Source organism: Orcinus orca, chromosome 5 (genome assembly GCF_937001465.1).
Source record: "Orcinus orca chromosome 5, mOrcOrc1.1, whole genome shotgun sequence".
NCBI lineage: Eukaryota > Metazoa > Chordata > Mammalia > Artiodactyla > Delphinidae > Orcinus > Orcinus orca.
In genome coordinates, this window is record NC_064563.1 from 12,491,197 (window position 1) to 12,507,661 (window position 16,465).

At 37.2% G+C, this 16,465-nt stretch overlaps 1 protein-coding gene across 8 annotated transcripts in view; it reads left to right on the forward strand.

Moving 5' to 3' along the window:
- The window catches only part of ANKRD28 (ankyrin repeat domain 28), a 186,399-nt gene that overhangs the window by 44,709 nt on the left and 125,225 nt on the right, over positions 1 to 16,465 (forward strand). The window lies entirely within an intron of this gene.

The window sequence follows — 16,465 nt, forward strand, 5'->3', positions numbered from 1 at the left end:
AAACTAAACTATTGAAATATAATGCCAAGATTTAATTTTTCTATATAGTAAATAGTATACTGTTAGTTGCCTACCCACTGGCCATTACCCACTTCCTTCCTTGCAAGCCCCCAGTTTTGTTTGGTTGCCCACCTCTATCTCACATGACTTGGAGAAGTCCCTGATAGTGTAAGCTAATCATGGTAATCCTGCTCTGCTTAGTAGTGAGCAAAGTCTGGTCACATACCAGGGAAAGTCAGTTTAGGTATTGGGTTCACCAAAAAGTTAGTTCGTGTTTTTCTATAACATCTTACAGGAAAACCCGAACGAACTTTTTGGCCAACCCAACAGCTTCTGGGGAAGTCTTCTTTGTACCTAAAAAAGGAGACACAGAAGAAAACTCCCCCTTCTGCTGGACAGCAGTGTGTGTCTGATATGATGCCTTGAAGTATGGCAGGTATTATTTTGTGACTGTGAAGGTAATTATCCTAAGGTCCATGCTGAGTCTGACAGAAAAGCTGGAAGGAGCCCAGGTGTCTTAGGTGATAGTGTTGAGTAATCAGATCAGTCACCTTGGAGCCCCTTTATTTCACTTCTTTTTGTTTATGATGATAAGACTCTATTGTTTAAACTAGTTTGGTGTAACATGCTATTTTATTTTAGTTAAGGATAGCCCTGATATTAACAAACGTGTTTGATAATCTGTTGTGCAGAAAATTAGATACTTTGTGGAAGGCCCATTAAGATGTAATGGGTCTCAATTTTATGATCACGTTAGAACTATATTGGGGTCAAAGTTTCATAGGTATTCTTGCATTACTGAGTGTTAAATTGTGAACAAAGTGGACAAAAAAAGTTCTGTAATACAGTAACTGATAGCAGGTTTAACTACCAGTTTTTCAAGAATGAGCTTATCATCAATTCTGACAGGGACCCTCTTCTTCCCACTCAGGAGGTTAAAAATTGACTACATCTAAAGGAATCGGCACTGTTTTATTCTGAAGTACTGAGGTAATATTAAGTTATAAGCATGACGTTTTACAAATTTATCAAGAGCATGAACATCTATTTATGCAAAAAGATTCCATGACTGAAACACGTTAGAAACACCCTTTCCTTCTTTCAACAATAGAAGCTGCTTTGTAAAATTTTAGATAGCACTCTTTAATAAAGGAAACTAAAGAATATGAAAAATGTTGAAAACTATCTGAGTCATCACTTGGATTTTAAAATAGTTGCTTTTAGTGTTTTAGTCTCCACCCACCCTTCTGTGGTTTAGAAAGATGTGAATCATCTTCCTTAGTATTTCCCAACGATAGCTACTTTGAAATGGAAGTGGCGTATGCAGCCCCAATTTGTGTGTGAAACAACTAGTGTGCACTTCAGCTACTGATCCTACTGCACTTGTGGGAAATCCCTGGATGGCTCACATAGTTATTGCTCATAAAGGTAAACATTGGGTAACCATAGCAATTTATTTTTAAATTGAAAATTTTCTCCCTTCAGCTTGTAAAGTACAGTAACTTAATGCTACATTTACCCCAGTGTCACCACATTGTAGAAACCAGAATGAATTGCAACTACCCTTTCTTCAATCTTTTTTAAAGAAAGGCAGAAATTCAGCCTATTTAAAATAAAAATTTTATACTCTAAAACTTTGAAATATTGGGCCTAAGTTGTCTTCAAAACAGTTGCTGAAAGATTATTAATTATGCAAACAATGTTAATTATATTTCAGAAAATGTTTTTATCATGGGTCTGGTAAACATAAGTCATATGCCAGACATGCTGCTAGTTAACATAAATTCCAGACAAAAATTATAAGAGATCAAATAGGGTATTTTCCCAAATAACACGATTTAAAAAACTTTAATTCAGTCTGGCCTTCAATCCAGTCTGAATGATGAAACTTTTGCTTAACTTTAAACTACTTGCTGAGGTAATCAAAATTATGCAGAAAATAATCTAACTTTAAAAAATACTGCTTAAATACAGTACTACATACTTCTCCTTTCTTCCTTAGTTTTGGCATATTGGGTATGTTCTAGAAAACTACCTGTATTGTTATATTTGGCTTGTTAAAATATTTTGCTTGCATACTTTTCAAAGGAAGTAGTTATTTTTCTCAAGACTGAAGTCTGAAAATAGTCATCTAAATATTGATTTAGACCTTAAGTTCTTATGTATAACTCATGAATCTACACTCTTCCCAGAAAACCCATGGACATTCCATGTCCTGTCTTCGCTGAAACTCAGTGTTTTCATAAGTACGTCCTTCTCCAGAGGTCTTCTTTAAGTGTAGCTGTTCCTTTTCTCACAGCCAGTTTATCTTGGGAAAATGTTACTAGTCTACCTACCTATAAAAACCTTCCTTATTTTGAGGTGCATGCCATCTGGTAGGTAATTCTTCTATTTTTAGAACATTGCTGTTAAATCTCACTCTCCAGCACCTCTGGACTGTAGCTGTTTTCCCATCATCTAGGTGATTTCATTTCTTCGTAGATGACATTTTGAACATTCTACTTCACAGTTCAACATCAGTGATCCTCTACCCTTAGCTCTAACCATGTACTCCAGTGAACACACCCCACAACGTGTCTCGTGTACTGAAACTACTTTTATTTCTGTATTTTTGTCATTATCCAGCTTAGAACCCATGACCCATTTCAACTGCTAAACACTTACTGCTACTCCTTTTCAACATTATCTTTTCTCTGCCACTTACTAACTTACCTACATTGATCCTTTCCTCCTGTTTGAGAAGATAAAGATGCCTTCTTCATGACTCAGATAATTTTTCTACTTCCATTCTAGATCTTCCCTTCTTTTTCTGCGTCTGTACGATCTTCTTTCATTACTATTCCTTTTTTTTTAATAAGTTCTTTTTGTTTTTTTTTTTTTGGCTGCGTTGAGTCTTTGTTGCTGCGTGCAGGCTTTCTCTAGCTTCGGTGAGTGGTGGCTACTCTTTGTTGTGGTGTATTGGCTTCTCATTGAGGTGGCTTCTCTTGTTGCAGAGCACAGGCTCTAGGCATGTGGGCTCAGTAGTTGTGGCACGTGGGCTCAGTAGTTGTGGCACATGGGCTCAGTAGTTATGCCTCATGGGCTCTAGAGTGCAGGCTCAGTAGTTGTGGCGCACGCCTTAGTTGCTCTGTGGCATGTGGGATCTTCCCGGACCAGGAATTGAACCCCTGTCCCCTACATTGGCAGGTGGATTCTTAACCACTGTGCCACCAGGGAAGTCCCTTCATCACTATTCTTTTTCAGTTATTCCCTATCTTTTTTTTCTCTTTTTTTACAATATTGTCTTCCAAACCATGAACATAGGATATATTTTCATTTATTATGTCTTTTTTTTTTAAGATTATTTATTTATTTGGCTGCGTTGGATCTTCATTGCTGCACAGGCTTTCTCTAGTTGTGACGAGTGGGGGCTACTCTGAGTTGCGGTGTGTGGGCTTCTCACTGCAGTGGCTTCTCTTGTTGCGGAGCTCAGGCTCTAGGCATGTGAGCTCAGTAGTTGTGGTGCGTGGGCTTTGTTGCTCTGCAGCATGTGGGATCTTCCCGGACCAGGGCTTGAATCTGTGTCCCCTGGGTTGGCAGGCAGATTCTTAACCACTGCGCCACCAGGGAAGTCCCCTATTATGTCATTTTTAATTTCTTTTATCTCTGTTTTGTGATTTTCAGTTTGCAGGTCTTTTACCTCCTTAGTTTATTTCTAAGTATTTTATTGTTTATGAAGTTTCCTTTTCAGATGGTTAATTCTTCATGTACAGAAATGCCACTGACTTTTGTTCAGTTTGTATCCTGCACTTTTACTGAATTCATTAGTTAGTTCTAACAGTTTTTTTGTGGAGTCTTAAGGGTTTTCTGCATAAGATCATGCAACATAAGATCTGCAAACAGGAATAGTTTTACTTCTTCCTTTCTGATTTGGATGCTATTTATTTCTTTTTCTTGCCTAACTGATCTGGCTAGGAATTCCAGTACTGTGTTAAATAGAAGTAGTAAGAGTGAGTGTTCTTGCCATATTCCTGATCTTAGAGGAAAAGCATTGAATCTTTTCACCATTGAGTTTGTGGGCTTTTCATATATGGCCTGTATTATGTTAAGGTAATTTCCTTCTATTCCTAGTTGGTTGCAAGTTTTTATCATGAAAGGGTGTTGAATTTTGTCAAATGTTTTTTCAACATGATTGTGGTTTTTTAAAAATCCTTCATTGAGTTAATGTTGTGCATCACATTAATTGAATTTGAATTTTGTGTGATGAACCATGATTGCATGCCAGAGTTAAGTCCCACTTGGTTATGGTGCATGATTCTATTAATGTGCTGTTGAATTTGGTTTGCTAATATTTTCTTGAGGACTTTTGCATCTGTGTTCATCAGGAATATTGACACGTAATTTTCTTTTCTTGTAGTGTCTTTATCTGGCTTTGGTATCAGAGTAATTCTGGCTCATAAAGTGAGTTTGGAAATTATTCTTCCTCTGATTTTTTTGGGAAGAGTTTGAGAAGGACTGGCATTAATTCTTTAAATGTTTGGTAGAATTCATGAGTAGAGCCCTCTGGTCCTGGGTTTTTTTGTTGGGAGGTTTTGATTACTGATTCAGTCTCTTCACTAGTTATAGGTCTGCTCAGATTTCCTATTCATGATTCAGTCTTGGTTGGTAGTGTGTTTCTTTGGTTGGTAGTGTGTTTCTTAGTATTCATCCATTTATTCTAAGTTGCCCAATTTGTCGGCATATAATTGTTTATAGTAGTCTTATATTCTTTTTTTCTCCTGTGGCATCAGTTGTAATATTTCCTCTTCCATTTCTGATTTTACTTATTTGAGTTCTCTTTTTTTCTTAGTCTTGCTGAAGATATGTCAGTTTTATCTTTTCAAAAAACCGAGTCTTAGTTTTGTTGATTTTATTTCTATTGTTTTTAAAATAGAGATTTTATTTCTGCTCTAATCCTACATTACTTCCTTCCTTTTGCTACCTTTGACTTTTCTCTGTTCTTTTTCTAGTTCTTTAGATGCAAATTTAGGTTGTTTTGAGATCTTTCCTTTTTAATGTAGGTTCATTGCTAGAAACTTCCTTCTTTGTGCTTTTGCTACATCTCATGAATTCTGGTATGTTTTGTTTTCGTTTTTGTCTCAAGATATTTTCTGATTTCCCTTTTGATACCTTCTTTGACCCACTGGTTGTTCAGGAATGTGTTTAACTTCCACATTTTCACGACTTCCCTGGTGGTGCAGTGGTTAAGAATTCACCTGCCAGTGCAGGGGACAGGGGTTTGATCCCTGGTCCGGGAAGATCCCACATGCCGCAGAGCAACTAAGCCCGTGCACTGCAACTACTGAGCCTTTGCTCTAGAGCCTGTGTGCCACAACTACTGAAGCCCGCGCCCCTAGAGCCTGTGCTCCGCAACGAGAGAAGCCACTACAATGAGAAGCCCACACACTGCAATGAAGATCAGGCCCCATTCGCCACAACTAGAGAAAGCCCACACTCAGCAATGAAGACCCAATGCAGCCATAAATAAACAAACAAATGCAAACAAATAAAGTAAAAAAAAAAATTTTCCCCCTACATTTTCCAGCATTCCCTTCTGCTGTGGATTATTAGTTTCTTCTTAAATATGTTAAATTTCACTTTGTGGACTAAGATGTCATCTGTCCTGGAGAATGTTCTGTGTTTGTTTGAGAAGAAAGTATTTTATGCTGCTGTTGGGTGGAATGTTCTGTATATGTCTGTTAGGTCAGCGGTCCCCAACCTTTTTGGCACCAGGGACTGGTTTCGTGGAAGACAGTTTTTCCATGGATCCGGGGCGGGCAGGATGGTTCAGGTGGTAATGCGAGCCAGGGGGAGCGGCAGATGAGCTTCATTTGCTCGCCCACCACTCACCTCCTGCTGTGCTGCCTGGTTCCTAACAGGCCATAGACCAATACCGGGCCGCGGACCGATACCGGGCTGCAGCCCAGGGGTTGGGGGCCCCGGGTTAGGTTTATAACAGTCTATTTTAAGCCGATAACTTTAATCTCGTACAAAAACTGTACACTTCTTTGCACCTACGCTTTGTTATTGATGTCACAATTTATATCTTTTTATATTGTGAATCATTAACATTTTATAGTTAGTTTTTAATAATTTTGTCTTCTGTACTAGAATTAAAACTTATTTACATACTGCCATTACAGTATGACAGTATTCTGTATTTGTTTATATATTTACCTTTACCAGCACATTTTATACTTTCATCTGTGTTCATGTTGCTTTTTAGCATCCATTCATTCCAACTTGAAGAAAAGCCTGTAGCATTTCTTGTGAAGCAGGTCTAGTGCTGATGAATTCCTTCAGCTTTTGTTTATCTGGGAAAGGCCTTATCTCTCCTTCATTTTTGAAGGACAGTTTTGCCACCTGTATTATTCTTGGTTGGCAGTTTTTGTCTTTCACCACTTTGAATATACCATCCCACTCGCTTCAGGCCTGCAAAGTTTCTGCTGAGCTGTCCCATGCTCTTATGGGGATTCCCTTGTATATGACAAGTCACTTTTCTCTTGCTGCTCTGTTGACAGTTTGATTTTAATGTGTCTTGGTGTGGATTTCTTTGAGCTCATTTTTTGGGGACCCTGTTGGGCTTCCTGGATCTGGATGTCTTATTTCCTTTCCTAGATTGGGGAGTTTTTGGCTATTTCTTTGAGTAAGCTTTCTGGCCCTTTTCTCTGTCTTTTCCTGGGACTCCCATAGTGTGTATTTTGGTCTGTTTGATGGTGTCCCATCAGTTCCGTAAGCTTTCTTCATACTTTTCATTCATTTTTCTTTTTGTTCCACTGGATAATTTCAAATAATCTGTTTTTGAGTTCACTGATTCTTTCTTCTATGTGACCTACTCTGATGTTGAATCCCTCTTTTGAATTTTTCAGTTCACTTATTGTATTCTTCACTTTCAAGATTTCCGTTGGGTTCTTTTTAAATTTTTCTATTTGTTGAAATTTTTACTTTGTCCACATATTGTTCTCTTGATCTCAGTGAGCATTTTTATTACCATTATTTTGGATTCCTTGTCAGGTAATTCATGTACCTCCCTTTCATTTGGGTCACTTACTGGAGCTTTATCTTGTTCTTTTGTTTGGATCATGTTTCCCAATTTCTTCATTTTCTTTGACTCCTTGTGTTGGTATCTCTACTTATAGAAAAAACAGACACCTCACCCAGTCTTCATGGACTGGTTTCATACAGGGGAAGATCCCAACCACTCAGCCTGGCCAGAGATTCTGGGGCTGTCTCAAACCTTTATACTAGTCCAAAACTGCCATCTTTATTCTTAACAACCCCCAGGCAACTACAGCGTGCAGGATCTTGTCAGCACTCTGAGACAGTTGAGACAGAAGCCAGTCCCTCTGATGGCACCTGGAAAAGTTGGGACATTGGGCACACAGTCCAGTTATTTCCCTCTCCAGGGAGAAGCTGGGATCTGTGGGTTTTCCCTCACTTATTCTGTGCTGAGCCGACATGGAGGGTGGTAGGAGGTAATGGTGAGTCCTTGCATGCTAATCCAAACTACTGTCTTTGTTCTCAGTGGCCCCCAAGCAGCTGGAGTATGTCAGGTCCCGTCAGTGCTCTAAGAGACAGAAGCCATGTCCTTGGTCAGCCCCCAGAAAAGTTGGAACATCAGCCACATGGTCCAGCTCTTACCCTCCCCAGGGGAAAACTGGGACCTGGGTTTTTTGCATCTGCTTACACTGGACTGAGCTGGGGGGAGGGGCTCTGGTGAATGCTTCCAAACTGCCTTCTTTGTTCTTAGCTGCCACCAGGTATCTAGAGTATGTCAGAACCCATCAGCACTCTGAGACAGGCAAGACAAGACGCCAGTTCCTCCCGCAGCAACCCCAAGATTGGATGTTAAACGTACAGTTTAGTCCTTTACTCCCCTCCCCAAGGAGAAGTTTGTTGCTGTGGGTTTATTGCCAATTGTATGGCACTGCACCAGGGGTAGGAATTACAGCGAAAGGGTGTCTCAGATTTTACTACAGGCTTCAGTGTGGTTAGTTTTGCACAGTCCTGGGTGTGGAAGTCCCTCAGCTGGTTTCTGGATTTCACAAAGGGAACAAGTCCATGTATTTTTGGTGAATTAGCCTGTCCATGGCTTCTTGTTCACCAGCTTGCTGACATCACTTTCCCTATGTCTTTCCTTTTTGAAAATCAAGTTCTTTAACCTTCACCATGTTTATCTTGATCTTTACCTTTTTCCTTTAACCCTTTTTGGGTTAAATATTGCCTAATTTATTTATTTTTTCTCTCAAACTTATTGAAAAAAATGTAATCAGTGGTTGCTACCACCACTTTTGGTACTTCTCTTTCAGCAATCAGCCTACTGTTATCAGAAAAGGGACACAAACTCGTAAAATGTTAGAACTGAAAACAACTATAAAAAATATTTGATCAGTTCCCTTTCCTTTGATAGTAAAATAAAGGTACCTAAAGAAAGAAAGTAATAATGCTGACAGCCAATTTTTGTTAACTTAAACTTATGAACTCTGTGTGGAACCCTAATGTATGTGAAGAGGCCTCTGCATAATGAAGAAAATGGCACCTATAAAGTTCATGTACTTTGTTCACAAGAAAATATGTTACTGCCTTCAAGCCAGGGTTAATACTGTGATAAAATTAGGGAGGTGTTTATATATTTTGAGAGAAGAGACAAAGAAAAAAGAAAGAACTAGTGAGCCATTCAAGTTAAGACAGAAATATTTAGAAAACATCAACTAAGGCCATTATCTCCTAATGTGGTTATTTTACTATAAAACAGTCTAACAACGTATATTCATATTAGTGACTCTGAACCACCATAAAAATCTAAACTATGTTCTTTTCCTTTAGACAGTAATGTAGATAGCATATTTAAGTCGGTCGTTACAAATTTAAGCCAGTGTTGTACAACATGATAGTCACTAGCTGAATGTGGCTGGCTACTGTAACTGAGGAACTTAATTCTTAATTTTGTCTAATTGTCTTAGTTATTGGAAAACTTTTAAGTATGTTTGGAACAACTTGAGCACATGTATTGTAAACTTTATGAAACCTGAATAGAAATCAGTTATTTCCAATGAAAATTTAATGTTTGCATTGAGATATGCTGTAGCTATAAAATACACAACAAATTTTGAAGACTTAACTTTAAAAGTAAAATATCTGATAACTACGTTGATTCCAAGCTGATACAATATTTTGGATATATTTGATAACACAAAGTATTATTATAATTAATTTTACCGGTTTCACCATTTTAAAATGTGTTTACTAGAAAATTTAAGTTACCTATGTGGCTCACTTTATATCTCTTATTAGATGGCACTTATTTACACTTTGGGTAGCTAAACTTATTCTTGTGTTATAAATAGTTTTAGTGTTAAATAGTTTTAGCATTTCAACATTTTTCTCACAAATATGATCAAGAATAAGTTTTGATGTTAAATGTTCTAGCTAGTAGACCACTGGTTTCTTTGAGAAAGCATCCTTCCAGTAAATTAAAGGTGGAAAAATTATCAACAATGAGGTTTATAGATAGCTTTATAAAGGACATCATTTTTTTATGGAGTGGACAATTAGATGGTATCTTTACATACCAGTTAAAATTAATAAATTCATATGCTGCACTCTTACCAGTGACTGATTAGTGGCAGGTATAGTCTATATCTCTTATTTAAGTCTTCTATATATACTGCCTTTTATTGTCTTTTGTATTCTTACCTTGTACTTGTTAGTTTTTTTTGTGTATGATGTAGTACCTCATTTAAGCCACAGAAGGCCTTTTTTCCTCCAACTTTATTTAGGTATAATTCAGGTAATTCAAGTAAAGATTGTGTATATTTAAGGTGTACAGCATGACAATTTGATATACATATACCTATGAAATGGTTACTACAATCAAACTAAACACGTTAATTAGCAAATCCATCACTTCACATAGTCATCATTTTTTCCATTTGTGATAGGAACACAAGATCTACTCTCGGCAAATTCAAAATATACATACAGTGTTGTTAACTATAGTCACCATGCTATATGTTAGATCCCCAGAATTTATTCATCTTAAAACTGAAAGTTTGTACCCTTTGACTAACATCTCCCCTTTTCCCCCACCCTCAAGCCCCTGGCAACCTCCATTCTACCCTCTGCTTCTATGAGTTCAACTTTTAAAGATTTCACATATAAATGGAATCATAAAATATTTTTCTATGTCTGGTTTATTTCACTTACAGTAATATCCTTCAGGTTCATCCATGTTGTTGGAAATGGCACAGTTTCCTTCATTTTTGTAACTGAATAATATTCCATTGTATGTGTGTGTGTGTGTGTATATATATACACACACACACACACACATATATATATACATATATATATATATACACACACACACACACCACATTTTCTTTATCCGTTCATCTGTCAATAGACACTTAGGTTGTTTCCATATCTTGGCTTTGTGAATAATGATGCAATGAACACAGGAGTACAGACATCTCTTTGAGATACTGGCTTAATTTCCTTTGGATCCATACCTAGAAGTGAGATTGTGGGATCTTGTGGTAGTTTTATATTTAATTTTTTGAGGAACCTCCATACTGGTTTTCGTAGTAGCTGTATCAATCTCCATTCCCACCAGCAGTGTACAAGGGTTTCCTTTTCTCCATGTACTCACCAACACTTGTTGTCCCATCTTTTTGATGCTAGCTGTCCTAAATGGTATGAAGTGAAATCTCATTTTGCTTTTGCTTTGCATTACCCTAAAGATTAGTGATGTTGAGTACCTTTTGTTGTTGTCATGTACCTATTGGTCATTCATATGTCTTCTTTAGAAAAATACCTACTTAGGTTTTTGCCCGTTTTAAAAATCAGGTTATTTGGTTTTTGGGTTTTTTTGTGGGTGTTTTTGTTTATTTGTGTTTGTTTTTGCTGTTGAGTTGTATGAGTCCTTATATATCTTGGATATTAACCCCTTATCAGATATATGGATTGCAAATATTTTCTCCCATTCCGTAGGTTGTCTTTTCAGTTTGCTGATGGTTTGCTTTGCTGTACAGAAGCGTCTTAGTTTGATGTAGTCCCACTTGTTTTTCTTTGCTTTTGTTGCCTGTGTTTTTGGTGTCATATCCAAAAACTCACTAGGTTGCATAAGGTCTTTGAAGGTGAAGGTGGTATATGACATTTTGTGATCTCTTGGTGTGGTGTGCATAGTGGAGTGGAAATAGTAATATTAAGTATTTGTTGAATCAGTTGCTATTGTAATTTTGGTGCACGCTTTAAGAATAAGGTATTCTTGCCAAAAGGTTTTTAGATTATTTCAATGTACTGGAGAAGGATTGAACCAAATCTTTCCATTCTTTAGGAACTTTTTTATACTCACCTAGAATTAGGCAGCTTTGGGATTGTTAACACTTCATTTTCAAATCATGAGGGTATATGCTAAGATACAGACTTTGGATTAAGATTTGAAACCAACTTTGAGCTTGAAGGGACCTTAGATAAGATACAACAAATCATATTCCCTATTTTATAAATTTGGAAACTGAAGGAGGCCCAAATTGCTTGAACTCTAGTAAGCACTAGTTTCCTAACTCAGAAACCTGGTAGTTGTTGTGATTACCACCTTCTCCCTCACTCCTACATCCAGTTTGTTAGCATGTCCTATAAATCCTGTTTCTAAAATAGATCTGTCTCTCCATTTACATGCCCAGCATCCTAGCTCAGATTACTCATTCTTTTGGTTTACTGCAGTGGTCCCCTAACTAGTCCTTTGGCTTTCATTCTTCTACTTCATTCCATTCTCTACACCGAAGCCACATAATCTTTTTAAAGCAAATCATGATGACTACCTTGTTTTAAAAGTTTTAATGACTTTTCCATCACTTAGTCAAAAATACAAACTTTATAACTTGGTTGACAAAGCTCTGTGTCATCTGAGTTTGCTGTTCCTCTAGCTGCATCTGCCATTGTCCTTCATGATTGCTTGCTCCAGCCACGTGGACCTTCCTTTAGTTCTTTACCCTCCAAAATTTATTTTCCTTCTACAGTTTCTCACAGTTTGCAGTTATGAAATATTTATTTGTGTGTAAGCTTCATTGGTGTGTAAGCTTCATTAGAACAAGGATTGACTGTTCATAATTTTGTTTCCTTGACCTAGCAGAAAGCCTGGCACATAGTAGATGATGAATAAATACAGATGAATGGATGAGTCATTGACTGACTGGATGTTACCGAGCCTCCGTTTCCCATGTATAAATTGTAGAGTAGTACCCACCAGTAGTGATTGAGGATTCAGCGAGAATATGTGTGATAAATATTTGTTTCCTTTTCCCTCTGTTGATTTTCCTTTGCTTACCCGGGGTAATAGTGGATTGTTCTTCAAGCTGTTTTCTGGTCAGTTATTGTTTCTATTAAATTTGTTGTGGCTAGCATTTATAATTCATTTCATTTATTGAAAATGTAAGTGGCTGTATTGTACTAGAGTATGAATAGTAGGAGAACAGGGCTGGAAGGGTATATGCCCACTGATTGATGATTAAAGGAAGAGCAACATTCTCACTTAGAGTTAGGTTCAGCTCCATGTGAAAAGAGACTGAAAATCACAGTTACTTAAATGAGGCAGAACTTATTTCTCTCTAACATAAAAGTCAGGAAGTAGGCAGTCCAGGACTTTTATGGCAGTTCTGTTCCACAAAGTCCTCAGGGACCCAGATCCCCTCTAGCCTAGACTCTGGTCCTTATTTGGTTTAAGATGGTGGCCAGTCATCCATGTTCCAGGATGCAGAATGGATATGCCATTTGTCCTTCTAGGAAGTTTTCTGGAAGCCACATAACACCTCTACTTAAAAAGCTGGTTAGAACTTTGTCCTGTGGCTTCTCGCTGCAAGGGAGGCTGGGAAGTATCATCTTTGTCCTGTGGGACTCTGTACTTACCTAAAAACTTGAATGTTCTAGTTGAATGGAAAATGGCAAGAATGGATGCAGAATATAGGTCTTTGCAAAGAACACATCACAATAATATGTTAATGTGTTAACACTAGTATATAGTAATATTATAATAATGAAAGGGTTAACAATTTATCGTTATGCTGGTAGGGTGAAACCAATTGAGATCTTAAGGTAACATTGATGGTCATTTTGGAAGTATGATCGGTAAACATTAAAAAAATCTAGTTGATAAATACATTACACATAGAGAATTAAATCTGATCTCTTATAAGGATTTTGAATTCATCATTTTAAAAACATACAGTGACATTTTTGCGGTGGCTGTACTGATCACAAGGAAATCTGACCAGTAGCCTAGAGAGCAGCTGTTTCTTGATCCCCCCCTTTCCTTGCACCCCCATTTGCTTTTAAATCTGTTCGTAAGACTTTTTCTAAAGTATATGGACTGCTGAGGCATGTAACTCAAGAGGATTGTTCAAGATCCTTGAACTATGAGAAATGTTTCTGAAACATGATTTGAATTCACTTATCCCATAAGCTTTTTATTTTTTAATACTCAGAGACTAGTTTGGCACAGAGTAACCACTTAGCATACCCTAAATAAGATATTTCATTCTATAGTAATCAATCTGGAGTTCACAGATTTGTAAGAGATAAGACGAGCTTTGGGTTGACTCTCTATGCAGAAAGGAAAAATCATGTGTGTCAAAAAAAGGAATTCTGTTGTAACAAAATTGGGAACCTAAAAATAATCTTTCAGGATGTTTTTTATCAGTAAAATGAAGGTTTTAAACCAGCTTTTCCATTAAGAGACTCTGTGTGAAGAGTAGGAGTAAGCTTTTGATAGGGTACATTTTAGTATAAAGAATGGAAGGATTATCAAGTTGTCAGGGTTGAAATTGTTAGCCTATTAAAAAATTAATCTAATTTGGCCTAAAAAGTAAATGCCTCAAGAAAAAACCACATCCCCTTGCCATTGTTCAGCTGAAAAAAGAAGCAACAACAAAAACTTAAGTTGTGTGAATTTAAATTTGCACAATTATTGTCAATAATTTTTCATCACGAGTACTTTTCTCCACTTTCTCCATTCCTAATTTCTTAAATACTTATTTACCTGTGTCCTTTTCCTTTAAGATGTGAGTTCCTTGAAACTAGGGGGCCTTTTTCAGGAGGAGATATAAAACAGTGTTATATGGTGCTGTTAACTTATATATAATATGTCAGTATTGTTTGTAATTTAATATATTATGGGCCAGTCCTTTTTACCCTTTCTTTTTCCCTAGACTGTAAAATACAATGAATGTGGAGGAATGCAGAACCCTGTAGTCTTACTTCTTGCCTAAGTTTACTGCACCCTCCCCCAGTAACACTTAATAAACACACTGGAGTGTAAGGACTAGCTTCTGAAGTCTCTCTAGAGGCCTGAAAATGGTGGGGACTTAGTAACTGAATGGGCTCTCCAGACACCAGTCTGAATCACCTCACCAGTAGGGGGAGGTTGTCAGTAGCCCTTTTTTTTTTACTCTGTGTCTTCACAAAAGATATCTTTTTAACTCTCCTAAATATCTGTAATAATAATATTATCTTTATTTTAAACTTCACTATTAATAACACTATAAAGTAGATTCTGTTCAGTTCTTTAATAGATGTTGAAATGATTCCCGGGAAGGTTAAATGACTTGCTTAAGGTCACACAGTTAGATTTGTTAGGGAAGCCCGATTAGATTAGTTTGGCTACAAAGCCTATCTTCTCAAACACTGTGCTGTTACAGTATGTCTCCTAGGTAAAAATCTCTGGAGATTATTATTCTTGGAAGTCTAAGAAATTTAGACTCAGGGAATTGAAGTAGTTTGCCCAAGGACACAGCTAATATATAATGGAATCAGAATTTGAACTCCAGGTAGGCTGACTCCTGAGCCCGTAGTGTTAGCTGACATTCAGCATAATTGTTTTATATGCTGTCAACTTACGTTGAATACATTTAAGTTGCTCTCCCACTAGAGGGCACGGAACTCATTCTGTTGCACTTTAAAGCCTCCCATGTTTACAGGTTAAAGCATATGAATCCTCCCCCCATTGTCTTTTGTAATTTTGCTACTCTATTCCAGAGTTCTTGTAACATAATATAATTTATTTCAATGAAATCATTTACAGATGGAAAAAATTGGAAGGAAAAAATATGTGTATAACACAGCCCCTGCCTTCAAAGAGCTTGCTTTCTGGTTGGGAAAAACCTAAGTATGGAAGTTGACCTAAACAGGAAAATAGGATGTACCTGCTTAAGTCTAAGTAGGTGAACTTATACACTGGATACTTTAGAACAGTTAAAATTGTCCATATAAAAAGAGGTTTTGTTTGGGGGTGGGTGGGGCAGAACCCTGACAGAGACAGTAGAATATAGGATATTGTTACTATAGTGGTTTCGTTTTCAGATACTTCAGACATCAAGGTGATATTTTTTATTTAGCCCTGTGGTGACAGTTAACATCATTTTTGTATGTCAAAATATTTGCATGTCTTTAACTTGGCTTAAAACCATTTATATATTTTAAAGTAACCGAATTTTAAGCATAGTATCTTGGTACAGTTATGTTAGGCTTACAGGTTTTTTCATAAACTGATACTTAATGGCTTTTGTTGTTAAATTCTGGCACTCTTATTTATCTATATCATGCTGGTCTTTTTTTTTTTTTTTTGGTAAGTCAACTGGCTTAAACGTGTGAGGTAACACTAGCCCTGAAGTACCTATTTAAAAATAACTTGTTTGGGAATATTATCACAGTAAATAGTATGTTCCTTTGTTACCTAAACTTTTTGCAATCATTATACATTGTTTATCTTTTAAAATCACTTTTACAGTCTATTTTGCAATTATAGGTTGCAAAGCTCTCAGGAGAGTGTGTACGTACAATCAGTGGAAGCAGAGTAGATTAGAAAGAGCATGTGTTTGTAATTAGGTACAACTTTATTAATTTGCCTAACTTTGGATATAATATTTAATTTCTAAGTCTGTTTTTTCTTCTATACTATGGCAGTGTAGCAAGGTCACTGTGAGTATTAAATGAGAATGTATAGCACCTAGCACATCACAAATGTTAAAGAATATTATGTTTATTAATAAGAATGCTGGTTGATAGAAGAAAGAACAAAGGTTGAGGAGGTCATGGTATTTTCTTTGTAGTTTTCCTGTGGGGAAATATCCCCATCCTTGAGTAAGCAGAGAAGCAGGGAGGAAACAGAGAAAGCCAACAATAAATTTTTTTTTTTGCGGTACGCGGGCCTCTCACTGTTGTGGCCTCTCCTGCTGCAGAGCACAGGCTCCGGACGCGCAGGCTCAGCGGCCATGGCTCATGGGCCTAGCCGCTCCGCGGCATGTGGGATCTTCCTGGACCGGGGCACGAACCCATGTCCCCTGCATCGGTAGGCGGACTCTCAACCACTGTGCCACCAGAGAAGCCCAAATTGGTTGTTTTGACACTTATTTGTAGCTTGGGATAATTAATTTTTTAGGAAGGGAGAAGA